This window comes from Callospermophilus lateralis, chromosome X (assembly GCF_048772815.1).
Source record: "Callospermophilus lateralis isolate mCalLat2 chromosome X, mCalLat2.hap1, whole genome shotgun sequence".
NCBI classification, from domain to species: Eukaryota; Metazoa; Chordata; class Mammalia; order Rodentia; family Sciuridae; genus Callospermophilus; species Callospermophilus lateralis.
In genome coordinates, this window is record NC_135325.1 from 81,622,000 (window position 1) to 81,640,595 (window position 18,596).

At 36.1% G+C, this 18,596-nt stretch overlaps 1 pseudogene; it reads right to left on the reverse strand.

Moving 5' to 3' along the window:
* Window positions 1-208: 208 nt before the first annotated feature.
* On the reverse strand, window positions 209-4,978 carry LOC143639192 (protein transport protein Sec23A-like; annotated as a pseudogene).
* Between the last annotated feature and the right edge of the window lie 13,618 nt (window positions 4,979-18,596).

The window sequence follows — 18,596 nt, forward strand, 5'->3', positions numbered from 1 at the left end:
TTATAATACTGTAGCAAGCAAAACAAATTTGCTCTCAATGCTCTCATTATATTCCAGTTTTATCTACAAACATGAACATTTTTCCATGTTTTCTCAAACTACACTGATACAAAAAAAGTCTAGAGAGTTCTGCTGGTTTCCATAGACAAATTGAAAAAGGGAAAAAATGAAACTGAAATATTTTATCTTTTTAAGTGTGTTTAGCATGTCAAGCAGCATTTAACACAGCAAGTTTCTCCAAGCTATTCATAAACACCTGTAAACTAACATTATCTGTGAGGATAGGTGTTTCAGACTCCTGCCCCCAAGCATATATATTATTTTGAGTCTATGAAGCGCTGTATTTTGAAAGCAGGAAACAAGCCTAGCTGCCCCTGTTTTCATTGTCATTATATCTTGGTATTGGAAATATGGAGTGAATCATCTACTGAGGCTTGCAGTAGATGATAGAAATTTTTATATTTTGGCAAATCCTGGTATCCTGACTTCCACCACTGTACTATGGTCTCATCATAATAAATCAAAATCTGGAAGAATGTATCAATAAGAAGAATACAATCTGCAAAAATGCTGCTGCTATCAAGAAGAACCAGCTATGGTGGTCCAATAAAAGAATATGCATATATAATAGGCTGAATCATGATTAGAGACTAGGTCAAATCTTGACACATAAAATTATGATGATAGCATGAACTTTCATCAGGAATATTGTTAAAAACTTGCAAGAAAGGAGATCTTCTTAAAGGAAATATACACTGTGGATAAAGAAAGTTTCTGAAAATCTGAATGAAATTGATAATCTTTGTGATACTCTTTAAATCTCTAATGCAGTCCAATGAGCTGTCTGTTCAGCCATCTGAACACATCTGGCTCTTCCTCTGTTTCCACTCTACATATTGCTAGCTGGGTCATAAGAATAGCAGCTGACTCCTGGTCAAAAGATGTACAAATGTTTTGAGTTTGAGCATCTGCCCAGTTTCTAGTAATGGTGGTCACTCTAATGCATCTCTGCCCACTTGCATGCTGATACCGTGTCACAAACTGGATTGCACCATGTCCACCTTGAAGAATTGGAGCATTATGCTGATTAACAACCTCCAAATACATAGCTAAGGTTGTAGTGAGATAGAATCTGCATAACTTCCATTGACAAATGCCACACATTCCTATCACATTTTGCAGGCATATAGGGTCCTTTTGAATTGAGAGACACACAGGATCCAATTGCTCCTGAAATTTTTATTTTCCTTGAAGTGTTTATTTCTAATGCACCACCAAAACTCCTTTTAAACTGTCCATGAATATCTTTGGGAAAGACTGTTTGAAAAGTTTGTTTGATAGGTAAGTGTTAAAAGAATCTCCCATTACCATGTATTCACCAGTAAGGTTGGAACAGCATTTTATCTGCAAGAGACCTGTCTGATCTAATGCGCATGCATAGATGTCAATAACATGAGGAGTTGTAGCAGCTTGATTATCCAGTTCTTCAAAATGCTTGGGTCCTTTTTAAACATATTTGACATTGTCTTTTTCAATATCATGCCATGATCTTCTAGGCATTGTCAATTAATCTCCAACCACCATTCTAGCTGCCTGAATAGCAAGACCACGCATGGACATCATAATATGAGCACCAACGTTGGGGGAAAATACACTTGATTAGTCCTACAGCTATGCAAAGTGCCATTTCTGAGGTACACAAAGGTCCCTTTCCCTGTAATATAGGCCAGGGGTCTCGCTGCTATTCTCCCAGAAGATATGGGAGATTCATGTCTATATTCTGTACTGGCTATAAAAAAAATCTATTGGATGGATGTGGCTGCTGTACCTGAAGACCATGTGTTGCTTGAGTAAGTGGTACTCTAGAGGGTCCCAGCATCTCCTACAGTTGTTTGGCAAACCATCTTTTGTTCCCTTGAAGACATAGCTTTTTGAAATACCTTCACATACAAGTTTATGAACCTGCACATTCCTCCCAAAAGTAATAAGGCAAATCAAAGCTGTAGGTGATAGGAGACTTAGTGATATCTGCATGGATTCTTTTAAGGCTTGTAAATCTTCATGTTCCATGCAAGTATCAGCCACATAGAGGAATATCAAAGGTTTCCGAGGACCACACAAAACTACATATTCAATGCTAGAGAACTGAGGCAAATGTTCAGCATATCGATTCAGTTTAGATATCCCAGCATAAGTAGATAGAAACTGATATTTTGATAACAAAAGTTGCAAGACAAGAGCTTTGCTCAATAATCCACTTGACACAAAGGATTCAAAATTGTTTTTTTTTATTCATTCAACTAATATTTATTGAACTTACTGTTGTAGAAGAGGTACTATGCTGAAAACATAGTGGATATTAAACAGAAGTGAAAAGGTTGTAAAATATAAAATAATAAAATTGAAATATAAAATTTTAAAGTTTTAAAGGGTGAGTGAGCTAGATAATCTCATAGATTGCAAGTCCAGTTTAGAACCATTAAAGGAAAATCAAGGTTTTGAGGACAGAGCACACTGCCCCTTGACTGTCACTCAACAAAATAGGGTAGAGAGTTGACCATCCAGAGTATCATATTCTATTTTTTTTTTGCATTACAATTATTATTACACATATACCAGACTTTTTCATATCTTTGTTTCTATATGAAGTATGTTCACGCCAATTCATGTCTTCATACAAATACTTTGGATAATGATGTCCATCACATGCCACTGCCCTTGCTAACCCCCTGCCCCCTCCCTTTCCTTCCCACCCCTCTTCCCTATCTAGAATCCATCTATTCTGCCCATGCTCCCCCTCCCCACCCCAATATGAGTCAGCCTCCTTATATTAGAGAAAACATTTGGCATTTGTTTTTTGGGGATTGGCTAACTTCACTTAGCATTATCTTCTCCAATGTTATCCATTTACCTGCAAATGCCATGATTTTATTCTCTTTTATTGCTGAGTAAAATTCCATTGTATATATTTGCTGCATTTTTTTTTATCCATTCATTCACCGAAGGGCATCTAGGTTGGCTCCACAGTTTAGCTATTGTGAATTGTGCTGCTATAAACATTGATGTGGCTGTGTCCCTGTAGTATGCTGTTTTTAAGCGCTTTGGGTATAGTCCAAGCTGGGTCAAATGGTGGTTCCATTCACAAATTTCCAAGGAATCTCCATACTGCTTTCCATATTGACTGCACCAATTTGTAGTCCTACCAGCAATGTATGAGTGTACCTTTTTCCCCACATCCTTGCCTACGCTTATTGTTGTTTTTCTTCATAATACCTGCCATTCTGACTGGAGTGAGATGATATCTTAGAGTAATTTTGATTTCCATTTCTCTGGTTGCTAGAGATGTTAACCTTTTTTATATTTATTGATATCTTGTGTATCCTCTTCTGAGAAGTGTATGTTCAGGTCCTTGGTCCATTGTTGATTGGGTTATTTGTTTTTTCAGTGCCTAGCTTTTTGAGTTCTTTATATATCCTAGATACTAGTGCTCTATCTGATGTGTGAGGGGTAAAGATTTGCTCCCAGGATGTAGGCTCCCTGTTAATCTCATGGATTATTTTTTTTGCTGAGAAGAATCTTTTTAGTTTGAATCCAACCCATTTATTAATTCTTGGTTTTAATTCTTGTGCTATAGGAGTCCTATTAAGGAAGTTGGAGCCTAATCCCACATGATGGAGATTAGGGTTTACTTTTTCTTCTATTAGACATAGAGTCTCTGGTTTAACTCCTAGGTCCTTGATCCATTTTGAGTTAAACTTTGTGCATAGTGAAAGACAGGGGTTTAATTTTATTTTGTTGCATATGGATTTCCAGTATTCCTAGCACCATTTGTTGAAGATGCTATCTTTTATCCAGTTCATGTTTTTGGCACCTTTGTCTAATATAGGATAAATGTAATTTTGTGGGTTAGTCTCTGTGTCCTCTATTCTGTACATTGGTCTACTAGTCTCTTTTGGTGCCAATACCATGCTGTTTTTGTTACTCTTTCTCTGTAGTATAATTTAAAGTCTGGTATAGCGATACCACCTGCTTCACTCTTCCTGCTTAGGATTGCTTTATCTCTTATGGGTCTCTTATTTTTCCAGATGAATTTCATGATTGCTTTTTCTATTTCTATGAGGAATGCCATAGTAATTTTGATCGGAATTGCATTAAAATTTGTATAGTGCTTTTGGTAGTATGGTCATTTTGATAATATTAATTGTGCCTATCCAAGAGCAAGGTAGATCTTTCCACCGTCTAAGGTCTTCTTTGATTTCCCTCTTTAGGGTTCTATGGTTATTATTGTATAGATCTTTCACCTCTTTTTTAAGTTGATTCCCAAGTATCTTATTTTTTTTTTGAGGTTATTGTGAATGGGGTAGTTTTCCTCTATTGCTTCTCAGAGGATTTGTCACTGATATACAGAAAAGCCTTTGCTTTATAGGTATTGACTTTATTTATATCCTGCTACTTTGCTGAATTCATTTATCAGTTCTATAAGTTTTCTGGTGGAGTTTTTTAGGTCTTCTAGGTATAGAATCATATCTTCATCAAATAGTGCTAATTAAGTTCTTCTTTTCCTATACATATACCTTTAATTTATTTTGTGTATCTAATTGTTCTGGCCAGTGTCTCAAGAATTATGTTGAATATAATGGTGAAAGAGGGCATCCCTGTCTTGTTCCAGTTTTTAAAGGGAATGCCTTCATTTTTTATTCATTTAGAATGATGTTGGCCTGAGGCTTAGTGTAGATAGCCTTTCCAATGTTGAGATATGTAAGGATTCAAAATTGTGCAGAAAGTATTCCTACTACACAAAACATGTTCATATTGAATGGGTGTTAAATCAGGCCTTTCCTTCAGTGGTGTAAAGAGGGCTGCAACTGAAATAACCATTCTTGTGTAGCTTCCAGTTGAACTGATGGCCAAACATTTCAACTCAGTCTAACTCCACTCCTTCTTCATGCTGTTGGATGAATTCCAAATAGGTTGTCATTGTAAAGTTTGATTCTTATTTCATACTACCCCGTCTATAAGATCCCCTGTCACAACCTTGTCCTTGCAAAGTCAGTCCTCCCCATCTAGCAGTACCCATAATGGCACTACAATCAAGACCACCTCAGCCCCACCAGCTTATGACCATTTTTAAAGTTTATAAATAATCAATTTAATATGTATATAGCTGTTTTGTAAATTCTAGAATAAAAATTTATCACGATCAATGAGCACATTTTACATGGATCCATTCTGTCTTTAGGCAAATGTGCCTGACTTTCTTTCTACTGGAGGAAGCATGAGTAGGGTAGCATAACATTTTAATACCCACAATGTAAATATTTCATTTAAAAATCAATAAAGACAAATAAATAATATGAATTCATTTTGTGTCAAACCTATTGCATCAACATGACTCAGTTTTTCTTTGATTATTGGTTTGTTTGTTGCTTGCTTTTTTAGGCTTGTTAGCTTTGTTTTGTTTTGTAGCATTAGGAATTGAATGCAGAGCTGCTCTACTAGTGAACTACAACTGATATTTTTCATTTTTTATTTTGAGACAGGGTCAGCTAAGTTAGCTAAGTTACCAAGGCTGGCCTCAACTATGCAATCCTCCTGCTTTTTCCTCCAGAACAGCTGGATTACAGGCATGTACCAACACACCCAGTTTTTGTTTGTTTGTTTTGTTTTTTAAATTGAAGTTATTTTTTTCTCCCTTGAGTGAGAGTGGAATAGAAAGGATATAATAAAAATTAACTTTATCAGGCTCAAAAAGAGGAAATGCATTTATCTTTGACTTTTATTGCATTTTAACAATTACTATAGCTCATCAGTATCTATCAATCAGTAAAGAGATTAATCTCCATGCCTAAGTGGGAAGTACAAATGGATTATTTCCATAATAGTTATTATAATGATTTATGTTTAGCTCTCTTTTTTGTAATGTATTTTTTTCATTAAGGCATATAATCACAATATTATTAAGCTTTAAATAATTAGAATATTAATAAATTGTATTAATTATTCTACTGGGATTGAACAGGGGCACTCTAAATATGACCTACATCCCTAGTCCATTTTTTTAAAAAATATTTTTCAGTTATATATAGACACAATATCTTTGTCTATTTTTTTATTTTTTTTTTTTTATTGCTGAGGATTGAACCCAGTGCTCACATGGGTGAGGCAAGCACTCTGCCATTGAGCCACAACCTCAGCCCCCCACCTAGTTCATTTTTATTTTGAGACAGGGTCTTGCTAAATTGTTGAAGCTGGCCTCCAACTTCTGATCATTTTGTCTCAGCCTCCCAATTGGCTGGGATTACAATTTCATGTGCCCCCGTGCCCATGTTAAAGTTTTAATATTTTTAAAGTTAGATTCAGTGTTTTATTTTTCATTTTTTTTCCACATTAAACATGGTTTCAGGGAGAAAGAAAATATTTTTATCCAGGACTTCTTTTTCACTGACACTTTAAAATTGTTCAAATATATAGGAGTACAATTTGATGTACATTTTTACTCATTGTAGTTTTTCACATATACTCATTATATGTTTTTCACATAAGTATTCTCTGATAAAACCATTTTACTCCAAATTCATTTAGGTGATAAGCTTTTTCTAAAAAATGAATTGTCTAACAGGTATTGAAATTAAAAATTTTAAAAGCATTCCAATAATCACAAATTTTCATATTCAATATGATAGAATAATACCTTTCACAGTATTCTGATTATATAAGGTTTCATAACAAAATCAAAGCAAAACTTAATTGCTTATAACAACAATACTTATGTATGATGGCTTCTGTTACGATTTGGGAGAAATTTTAGATAGTAAGTTCACACATAATATTTCTCCATATGACCCAGTTTTTTTTTTAAACTTTATTTTATTTATTGATTTTTTTTGTGGTACTGAGGATCGAAACCAGTGCCTTACACGTGCTAAGTGAGCTATACTGCTGATCCACACCCCCAGAACATGACCCAGTTGTTTTTATATGATCCCTGATGCTTCAGCCTTCTGAAGACTTGACAGACTAACTTTCAAGGTGGTTACACCTAAGACTGATAAATTGGTATTCTGTTGTCATGTGTGCCATTCCATTGTGTTACTTGAAAAAAATCATATGACTCTATGAATGTGGGAAACCCTATTGTGATAAGGCACTAACAATCAATATTATAGACCTCATTCAATAGGAAAGCACTATAAATGCATTAAGTGTGGGGATGCCATTCACCAGAAATCAGAATTTCTGACATATTTTACAATCTATAATGATCAAGAAGTTTGAGGATGCATTGTGGATGAATTTTGAATGCTAAGATGGTTCCAAATCATCCATGACTTCTGATATTTATATCCTGTTGTGATGCACTTTCACATCGAATCATGGTTATATTTGTGACAAATAAAATGTATTAGAAGTAATAGTGCATGATTTCCCACACTAGGTCATGAAGGAAATTGTAGCTTAGAAAAGACATGAAGGCCTATATTCATCTTTTAAAAATTTTAAGATACTTATTTTTGAGTATAAAAACAGTAAAACATTGATTTCTCTTAAAAATTTAACTGGTTAAAAGAGAGAATCATTATAGTGGAATGTATAGAAATTATTTTTTGTGACAAATTGAGTTGGCTATTGTACTGACATAATTAATCTACCATTAAGTACTATTAGAAAAATATTTTGAACAGGCGGATGACATTTAGTTAGTTAGATGTTAAAGATGCTTAACATTTAAAGTCAAATGTTCCTTATATAAATGTAGATTATATATACACACACACACACACACACACACACATGCACACACAAATATATCTATTACATGGTGATAGTAACAATGCTTTAGTGAAAATAATATATATGTATGTATATATATATATATATATATATATATATTCATGTTACATGATTATAATGAATCTGAACCATACTATTGATGTTATAGTCATAATGAAATAATGAAATCATAGCACAATGCATTATTGATGTTTGTGGAAATGATTATGAAAAGAAACCTACTGTGTTGCCAGTTATATAAAGGTATAGAACATATAATTGTGTACAGTATGTAATACTTGTTAGTGCTAATAAAGTGTTATGCTACTGGTTTATACATTCATTACAAAATATTTTATCATGATTTTAGAGCACACCCCTACTTATACGTTTACTGTAAGACACAATGCTGTATTAAACTAACAGAAGTTTTTTTTTTTTCCAACTTGTGCTTACCATGATTTTTTAAAAAAATTTATTAGTTATTGATAGATCTTTATTTATTTGTTTGTTTATATGTAGTTCTGAGAATCAAACCCAGTGCCTCACACATTCTAAGCAAGTGCTCTACCACTCAGCCACAACCCCAGCCCCCTCACCATGATTCTTGATTGTATCACTTTCTTTTGTGATTGATTTAAACTTATATTGTTGTGCTCATTATGACCCTCAGACAAATAAGATATACCAACATAACCTAGATTTGTAGCAGGCAATATCTGTTAAACTACAACTCAAATGAAAGACTACTGATTCAATTTAAATCAAATTAAAGCTAGCTTGTAATTTCAACCAGCCGGGGCTGTCTCTCCCGAAACCCCTGGGAAAAGAAGATAGCACCGCAGCTCTCTAGGAACACAGCTTTATTTTATGTTATGCTACTGGTTTATGTATTCATTACAAAATATTTTATTATGATTTTAGAGCACACCCCTACTTATAAGTTTACTGTAAGATATTAAACTAAGCACAGAAAGTTGTAAAAAGGGGGGTGTCTTGAGAACTTACAGATAACAGGATTTTGACAAGCATAACACAAAGGCAGGTAGTATGTTAATTAGCAAGTGAATTTAGGTCCCAACATCAGAATTTATGGGGCGCCACTAGAGTTTCAGAGAGAATTATTATCTGGCCAGGCAAAGCCAGAATTTATGAGGTGCCACTAAATTTTCAGAGAGGGTTGTTATCTGGACATGGAAAGCCAGGCATGGGTGAGTTTAAGGCACTGGCAGGCATTCTAAGCAAGATTAGAAATTGGAGTAATTTATAGTAAAGCCAAAATTAGCTTTTCATGCCTTTGTGACAAAGTGGCTCCTAATCTTAAGAGAGAATTAGGCTGGGATTATCAATATTATTGAAAATTTTGTGTGTTTAACCTGATGTTTGCATAATTATGAAATTGCCCAGTGATGTATTTCTCAGAATACATCATATCTTCATCCCCAATAAACATATGACACACTCTCTCTCTTTCTCTCTCTCTCTCTCTCTCTCTCTCTCTCTCTCTATATATATATATATATATATATATATATATATATATATATATATATATAATTAGTTAAGTTTCTCCAGAGAATGGAAACAATAGGATCTATGCATATGTATGAAAGGAAGACAGAGCAAGAAAGAACATTTTCTTAATGCTAATAGAGGCAAAAAAACAAACTAACAAACAAACAAAAACCAAAAACTGTTCTTCCAGTTGAAGCATAAAAACAGAGAGCAAATGTCCCAGGTTAAAGGCAATAAGGCAAGAAGAGTTTCCTCTTAGCCAAATAATAGTTGACCTTTCTGTTCTGCTCAGGCTTAATCTGATTGGATGAGGTCTACCTACATATGGGAAGGTAGTCTGGTTTACTGTTTTTATTTATTTAAATGATAATATTATCCAGTAACAACCTCACAGACACACCTTGAATAATGTTTGACCAAGTGTCTTGGCAACATACAGCAATTTATTTAACATCACAAGTCCTTCCTTTTTCACACATACACATTTACTTAAGCCATGCTTAATTTCTGAATAAAGAAAACATCAGTCATTATTCTGACTCAAATTTGGCAACTATTTTACATACAGCCAAAAGCATGTTAACTTCTTCCTCAAAAGAGGAATTAAAGCCCCTGGTTGATGTTTATTATGCATGCACACACACACATACACAAAGGAAAATGTCTTCATTTTTGCAATTGGTCACCTGATGGTAGCTAGTGTTTATAAATAACTTCTCTCAACATCTCAGATGGTTCTGATTCTTGGTGAGGTTACCCCAAAATTTTCCTCCCAAATTACCATACATTTTTGTGTAAATTTTCTAATAAATAGTTTAGAGTAGTTGCTACTTCTTGCTTGCTAGGTCCAATTTGTATAATGTAGTTGGTTAATGTTATGTCTTGTGGATGGGGAAAATAATCAAATTCCCTGAAAAGCAAGTTATAGCATACAACTAGAGAGGAAATAAATCCTGAAACAGGTCAGTGAAGATTTATTACTAGCCTTTCCAGCTTAAAAAGAATACTTCTGCTGACTTTTATTGACAGATATTGAGGGATAAAATATTTGACAGATGAATATCCACATACCAGATACCAAGGTTGTATTAATTTGCTCCAGCAATTAAACTGTATTTCCTTTTATAGTAGCTACAAATTGAGTCAACCCATGGTTAGGTTTACAATAATAATAATAATAATATCCTGTCCTTCCTCACAAGCCAAGTAGGTAAGTTTAGTGAGGATTTGGTGGGAATCAGCATTTCTGAGTCTTTGAAGTCCCTCATAGTGACAAGAATCTCTGCATTCCCTCCAGGACTAAGGTATTTCTCTTTGCTTACTATTTTACTAGACAGAGGCAGTGTCTGATGTTTCTCATGGTTTTTCCCACCATAATAGTTATCATATTATAGGTCAGGTAATCAATGCCAGGATTTTGCCTGCTGCTAGGTATACCTACTTCAATTATCCTTTTTGAAATTGGCCAAAAATAATGCTAGGATAGTTTCAAAGATCCCAGGGTCCCCTTTGTTCAGGGATGAGGATAGAACTCAGAGCTCCACATATGCTAGGTATTTATTACCCTTTGAGGAATACTATGGTCAACTATCAAACATCTTAAGTATCTGCAAGTCAGACTAGTCTGATTACTTATTTGACACTATTGTCCATTATAGTAACCATTCCCAAATGTACTTTGGCCATTAAATACCACCAATTGGCTCTTTCAATGCAGGATTCAATTATTCCATTTCATTTAGACTTCTTAATCCAGTGTCAATCATTACCAGGCTAGAGACAAGAGTGGTGACAGGACTTTCATCACAAATGTATTTCTCATAGTCATAGTGAAAGTCACATGTTTTCTGGACCTTCCCAAGGTGGAAAAACATGTCTTGAATGACCAATGAAAAGTTTTCTCTAACACTTTAATCCCCCTTAATTTTTTAATTCTTTCCTTCACATTGAACCAAGGCAAAACTAGCATTGCTAACTCACCATGGGCCACTTTTGGTTTATGCTTGAGGAAACTATGTCCATCAGCTTTTCATTACTATGAACAAAATACCTGAGAAGAACAACATAGAGGAGAAAATGTTTATTTGGGGCTCATGGTTTCAGAGATTTGGAGCTTGGCTCCAGGACAGAAACATGATATAACAGTATAACCAAGGAAAGTTGTGCAGCTCATGACAGCTGTGAAGCAGAGAGGAAGAGAAGAGAGCCTGAGACAAGATGAAATCCAAAGGCATGTCCCAAATAACCTTTTTTCATTCAGTCACATACCACCTGCCTATAGTTACCACCCAGGATTTTATTTGGGCTTTTAATCCATTAAATGGATTACTACATTGATGAGGATACAGCTCTCATCATTTAATCATGTCACCTCTGAACATTCCTGAAATAAATAACTCATGAGCTTTTCAGAGGATATTACATATGAAAACTTAACACCAAACTAACTGTTGGAGCCCTTTCAAAATCTTAAAGATACAATATTAAAATAACAGTCTTTGCTTATACAGCTTGTAGCAATAAATTCAACCTTATCAAACTTCATGCTCTTCTCATCATTATGCCATACTTTCACAATTTGGATGTTTGGTACCCCCAAAAGCTCATGTGTGAGATTAAAATGTTCAAAGGTGAAATGATTATATTATGAGAAGTATAATCTAATCAGTGGATTAATATACCAATATGAATTAGCTAAGTGGTAACTATACATGTGTAGGGTGTGACTGGAGTAAATTGATCACTGGAGATTATGCCTTTGGAGTTTATATTTTGTCCTTGGTAAGTGGAAGTCTCTCTCTTGCCTTCCTGGCTTTCATGTTCCAAGCTGCTTTCCTCTACCACATCCTTCTGTCATGGAATTATACCTCATCTTTAGTTATGGAGTCAGTCAACCATGGACCAAAACTCTGAAATTAAGTTAATTAGCCTATTAATTAATTAGTAGACCAAACCTTTATAAAATAATCCTTCCTTCCTCTAATTGTTCTTGTCAGGTATTTTGGTCACACTAATACAAAGGTGACTAAAACACACATCCTTAGTATTTATTCCAAGACATATTTTCCAGACTCAACTAAGAATTAGAAAACTGATATATGGAGTCTAGTACACCTTCTAGTGGTTCATATTATATACTTTAACTTTAGGAGCCTTCTAGAATTGGATCTCATGTCAAGTCCGTAATTTAAAAAGTATGTGTGGAACAGGAGGGTCCGAAGGAGACTCAGAATTATTTCTTAAGGCAACTACTTCAGAGGAGGCCAATAAATCTTTCCTCAGGCAAATCAGAATTAATCTTTCCAAATAAGAGGTGATAAGATTTAAATGAGCAAGTAGATGAGCTACTTCCACTGGGGCATGAAGAGATCTCTCCCTCTGGCAAAGAGGATTCATCAGAATTCAGAGATTTATATCCCAGTTTCATAATTCTCTCCCCATATCTCTATTGTAACTTTCACATCCCACTTATTTTAATCACTTTGACAGTAGATAACCTACAACACTAGGAGTTCAATTTACACTATAATTGTTAGGTTGGTGGCGGTGACTTGGAGGAAAGCAACCTCAATCAGGCGCCAACAGAAACGCCTGTCAATCAGTGAGATCTACTCTCAATCAGCAGGGTCCCCTGGCCAATCCTGGAGTTCAGCCAACTCCCCTGACCAACTCCAAAGGGACAAGGGACTCTACAAACACCTTTTCCTGTTCCAAGCCCTTCCCTTCCTGCAGTAAGCCCCCATAAAAGTCCAGTCCAGTCAAGCTTCCATGCAGTTTCTCCTCAGACCCTTCTCCTATCCACTCTGTCGGTCTTTTTGAGTTGCACCTGGAAGTGATATCTCACTAAAGACTAGTTCGGTGGCCTCTTTAAATCTGCCTCCTTTTGTCGCTGCCCACCTCGCCTGATCTTACAATAATTAAGCCATTCGCAAAACAAGAGTCTCAATTTGTTTTTTAGCAATCCTAGTCCTGTGGCTACAGGACATAAATTTCTTTTTTAGGTCACATCAAAACGTTCAGCTCATTTATACAGCACCAAATCAGGGAGTTAAAATCCCTGAACTTACCTTTTGTTAAATGCCATTAGGATAAACTAACCAGTTTTAGTATAACAGATTCGTTTGACAAAAATGTTCTAAAGTACCTGGATGTGGTGGCAGACACCTATAATCTCAGGTATTTAGAAGGCTGAGGCAGGGGAAGATCACAAGTTCAATGTCAGCTTGGGCAATTTAGCAAAACCCTATCACAAAACAAAATAAGAAGGGCTAGGGACATAATTCAGAGATAGAGCACCCCTGGGTTTCATCTCCAGTAATGAAAAACATATATTCTGAAGTGGTAAGCAGCAGTTAGCTATGGACATGGGATAGTAAGTATTAACATGGAAGGGCTATGGTAAATGCTACACATGGGTTGATAACCAAGTTCCTATACTGCATGGAACAAATGGTCTTTAAGACATGGGAGAGGGTTTGGGGATGTGGCTCAAGCAGTAGTTCGCTCGCCTGGCATGCATGCAGCCTGGGTTCGATCATCAGCACCACATACAAATAAAGATGTCGTGTCCACCGAAAACAAAATAAATAAATAAATAAATATTTAAAAAATTCTCTCTCTCTCTCTCTCTCTCTCTCTCTCTCTCTCTCTCTCTTAAAAAAAAAAAAGACATGGGGGGCTGGGGATGTGGCTCAAGCGGTAGTGCGCTCGCCTGGCATGCGTGCGGCCCGGGTTCGATCCTCAGCACCACATACAAACAAAGATGTTGTGTCTGCCGAGAACTAAAAAATAAATGTTAAAATTCTCTCTCTCTCTCTCCCTCTCTCATTCTCTCTTAAAAAAAAAAAAAGACATGGGAGATAAGTAGCGTCAAAGGGAGAATCCAGACTTTTAGACTCAGGAGAAAAGATGGCAGTAAGAGTTCCCTTCCAGTCAGTAAAAATATGGCTAGTTCTGACCAGTCTAGGTGACTGAAAATTGCCTTTTCCTTATTATAATGTCATTTACATCTCATTGAAATTGAGCTTTGCTTCTTTCATGGGCTTTACTTGGGCTATTATGGGTAATGAGCATGTGTATTGCCAAAATAGTTACATAATTAGGACAGGTAAATAGTAGGTTGAATACAGTTACTCTGGGTGTTTAAAACTCAATTATAGGGATCAAAGAAACACAGGGCCAATTCTTCTTTTGTAGGGTCTGTCCACTCTTTCTCACCTTCACTTTGCTTATAGGAGAGTGTACTTTGACTAGAAAGCCAAGTCTAGAAACCCCAGAATCATCTCATGATACTCGTGTCTAAAATCATGTTCCTCTAGAACCACTCTTGATACCAAAATCTGTGTTAGAGTTCTCCAAAGGGTAAAAAACACAATACAATAGTAGGAGACACATACATAAACACACACTCAGAGAAGTATTAGCCTTTTTGTCTTATTCAGGTATTCAATTGATGGTATTATGCCCACCCACATTAGGGAGGACAATCTGTTAACTCACTTTATTGGTATAACTTTAAATCTCATCCAGATATACCCTCAAAGACACATCTAGAATAAATTTTACTCAGTGCCTGCCCACCTCTTTACTCAGTCACATTGACACATATAATTGATCATATAGGGTGAGTAGTGTTGTAGCATTGTTATTTGTAATAGGGAATAAAGGTCCTGTTGTAAGTCATGCCTCAAATTCTGAAAGTGACTTTCCAATTGAGTAATAGGTTGAGGTTGGGAGAATTTTAGAGGGCATGTGAAATTCATCTGGAAAAAGAAGAGACCCAGAATAGCTAAAGCAATTCTAAGCAGGAAGAGTGAAACAGGTGGTATCACTATACCAGACCTTAAACTATACTACAGAGCAATTGTAACAAAAACAGCATGGTACTGGCACCAAAACAGGATGAATGGATTTAAAAAAGTGGCATTTATACACAATGGAATATTACTCAGCAATAAAAAAGAATAAGATCTTGGCATTTGCAGGGAAATGGGTGGCATTAGAGAAGATTAGGCTAAGTGAAGTTAGCCAATCCTCAAAAAACAAATGCCAAATGTCTTCTCTGATATAAGGGGGGTGACATAAAATGGAGTTGGGAGCGAGAGCAAGGGAGGAAGATTACCTCTAGATAGGGAATAGGGGTGGGAGGGAAAGGGAGGGAAAAGGGGAATTGTATGGATGATGAAAGGAGACTCTCATCATTATACAAAATACATTTATGAAGATGTGAATTTGGTGTCAATATACCTTATATATAATCAGAGAGATGATAAATTATGATATAATGGTGTATTAAGAATTGTAATGCAAAAATAAATAAATAAACTCTAAATTGTATTAAAAGTATTACTGGATAGATATATATATATATATATATATATATATATATATATATATATATATATATATACATATATATGTATACACACACACACACAAACACACATACACACACATACACTATAGGTCATTACAGTGAAGGAATAGAAGGAAATGAAAAATAAGATACAGCCAGGCATGGTGGCTCATGCTTGTAATCCCAGTGGCTCAGGAGGATAAGGAAGGAGGATCCTGAGTTCAAAGCCAGCCTCAGCAAAGTCAAGGCACTAAGCAACTCAGTGAGACCCTATCTCTAAATAAAATACAAAATAGAGCTGGGGATGTGGCTCACTGGTTAAATGCCCCTGAATTCAATCCCCAGTACAAAAAATTAAAAAACAAACATATGTCACCATGAAATGAATTATGGTAGAAATATGATGTTAAAGACTCTTTTGGTGATATATCAGAACTAAATGGGTAGACTGATTTTGGACATCAGCAGAAAGATAATCTTTGCTTCAAAATAGCAGAACCCTTAGCTTGTATTCACCTATTGTGCTAAAGGATAAATTATAAAAGATTAATTTATACATTTAGTGAAATTTCCAAGTAATGTATACAATAAGCAGCCTGATTTATACATCCTACTTATAGCAAAATGTGAGAGTGAAAAATAAATTGGGACTAGACCTGTTAAATAATAAGAAAAAACTCATAGAATAATGATTTTTAAAAATACTCAGCTTGTACAGATATCATGCTCTGGAAATAGGGCAAAGTACATATAGTTTCTAATTCATGATTCAACTTACTAGTTTTTGACTTTGTGATTGTGAAAAAGTGAGAAACATTCAGAAGGTAGAAATTGTACAACAAACTTAGAAGTTTATTATTTTCTTGAGCTAGCAATATGTGGCATGGTACTAGTGAAATGCTGAACAGTGGCACCAACCCCTGCTTTTATTCAACCATATGACTAAATGGGTAAATAACCAATACTCTGCAGTATACTGTGTTGCAAATCAATGACATTTTTTTATAGGTAAGGTGTATTAAATACATTTTCAACTTATATTTTCAAGTTGCTATGGGTTTATGAGTATAAAACCCAATCATGTATTGAGTAGCATCTGCATACAGCTGCACAATCTTTCACTGAAGAGATTGGGCATGGAAGTCATGGATGCAATTAACCATGTCAGTAGAAGCCAAGAATACAGATGGGCTAATCCAGGTTGCATCTATGCAGAAGTTTATTGTGTACTAGTATTGATCTTCTTGACCACAATTTTCGAGAATGTTGTCCTAGAAAAAAACACTGCAAGCTTGAACTGAAGGGGACAGAATTAGGACAAAATGAAACAAGGCCATCAGACTTCAGGGATTTGATAGGCAGAATTACTCAGGAAGAAAACATGTGCATCTTTCAAGAAAAAGGAATAATGATCTTAAGGACAAAACCAGATGAGCAGGAAAAGTAGGGTTTGGTAAGGCCTTCTTGGGCCCAGAGAATGGTGTTGAGCAATAGAGTATTGTTTTAAGGACCATGAAAACAAATGGAATGTTCCCTGCTGGGTGTCACATTTGCTTGAGAACAAAGAATCCTTTATGTCTTTCATTTTCACCCTTTCATAGTGGATATGTCTATCCTATGCCAACAGCATTGTAGTGTACAAGCAGATTTGTTTCCTAGTTTCACAAATGGAGATGAATTTTTTCACAATGTGAATGACACTCAAGAGTCTCTCTCATACCTGATTTATATGATTAAAATAATAAGGTTTGAATTTTTTAGTTGATTTTAAGATAAGATTTTGGAATTAGAGTTAATGCTGTAATTAAGAATTAAGGAGATGGTAGAACATGATGAATGTGTTTTGAACATGGTATACATATAAATTTTGGAAGGTAGTGGGAAATTGTACTGAGCTAACAAACTATAGATACAGTATTATATTAGATGTAACCACTATATCAGTGTTAAATTTACTGCTTTTATATGCCAGATAAAGTAATGTTTTCTTTTCCTTTCTTCCTCCCTCATACCATGTCCTGTCAGTATTTCTTTAAAGATTAAATTGACTTCAATTCCAAATTGAAATTTTGAAGGCTTTAAATTTTCATAAAATATATTTACCAAAACATTATCAAAGTTACTGTAAAATATATTATCTCAAACTTATAACTGCTAAAGTTGTGTGTACAAGAGACCATCTGTGTTAAGAAATACACATGAAGTACAGTCCTTAGCATGTGTAGCTTACTCTTAGAGGCAGGCAGAGAGAATAGAGATGAGGATCAAGCCAAAGCAGTAGCAACTGTGTTCAAGGCAGGTGAGTCAAGTGAGAGGAAGGGCACATGCATTGAATTGATTGTACCCATTCTGGAAACTGAGTGGAAGGAAGCCTGCTATGGCCCACCTAGCCATCCTGGAGATCAAGCGATAGAGCAGAGCCTGGATGAGCCCTGCAGCAGCCCCCACCTTCCCCTCAAACACCTCAGACCCCGCTCCCTCCCTGCTCCTGCCCCTGCCCCTCCGGAATAGCACTGGGCAACACTGCACAGCTCCATCAGGGCTGCCTCTGTGACCTCACAGAGCGGATCCCCTCCTGTTGCCAGGGCACCCCTGTGGGCTTCAGGAGCCAGAGGCAAGTGGCAGGCTACCCTGAACAGGAGCGTGGGCTACTCAGGGCAGTGGTGTCTTAAGGCATCCTGGCCTCCCTGCAGAGGAAGATTCAGCTCCAAAAAGCACGTCCACAAGGGCCCTGAACCACAGGTGTTCTGCAGAGCCTCAGGTGCAGGGGAATACCCCTTTCCCTCTCCTGTCTCAGCCCCACTCTAGGCTCCTGATCCGCGCGACTTAGATCCCTGGACCAGCCCCAGCACCTACAGACCTGCCATCTGCCCACTGCTATTCGCACCCCACGGTCGAAATCTTGGAAGCCCTCCACCAGACGCCAGCACCAGTGCCAAGCAGTGACTTCCCCGTG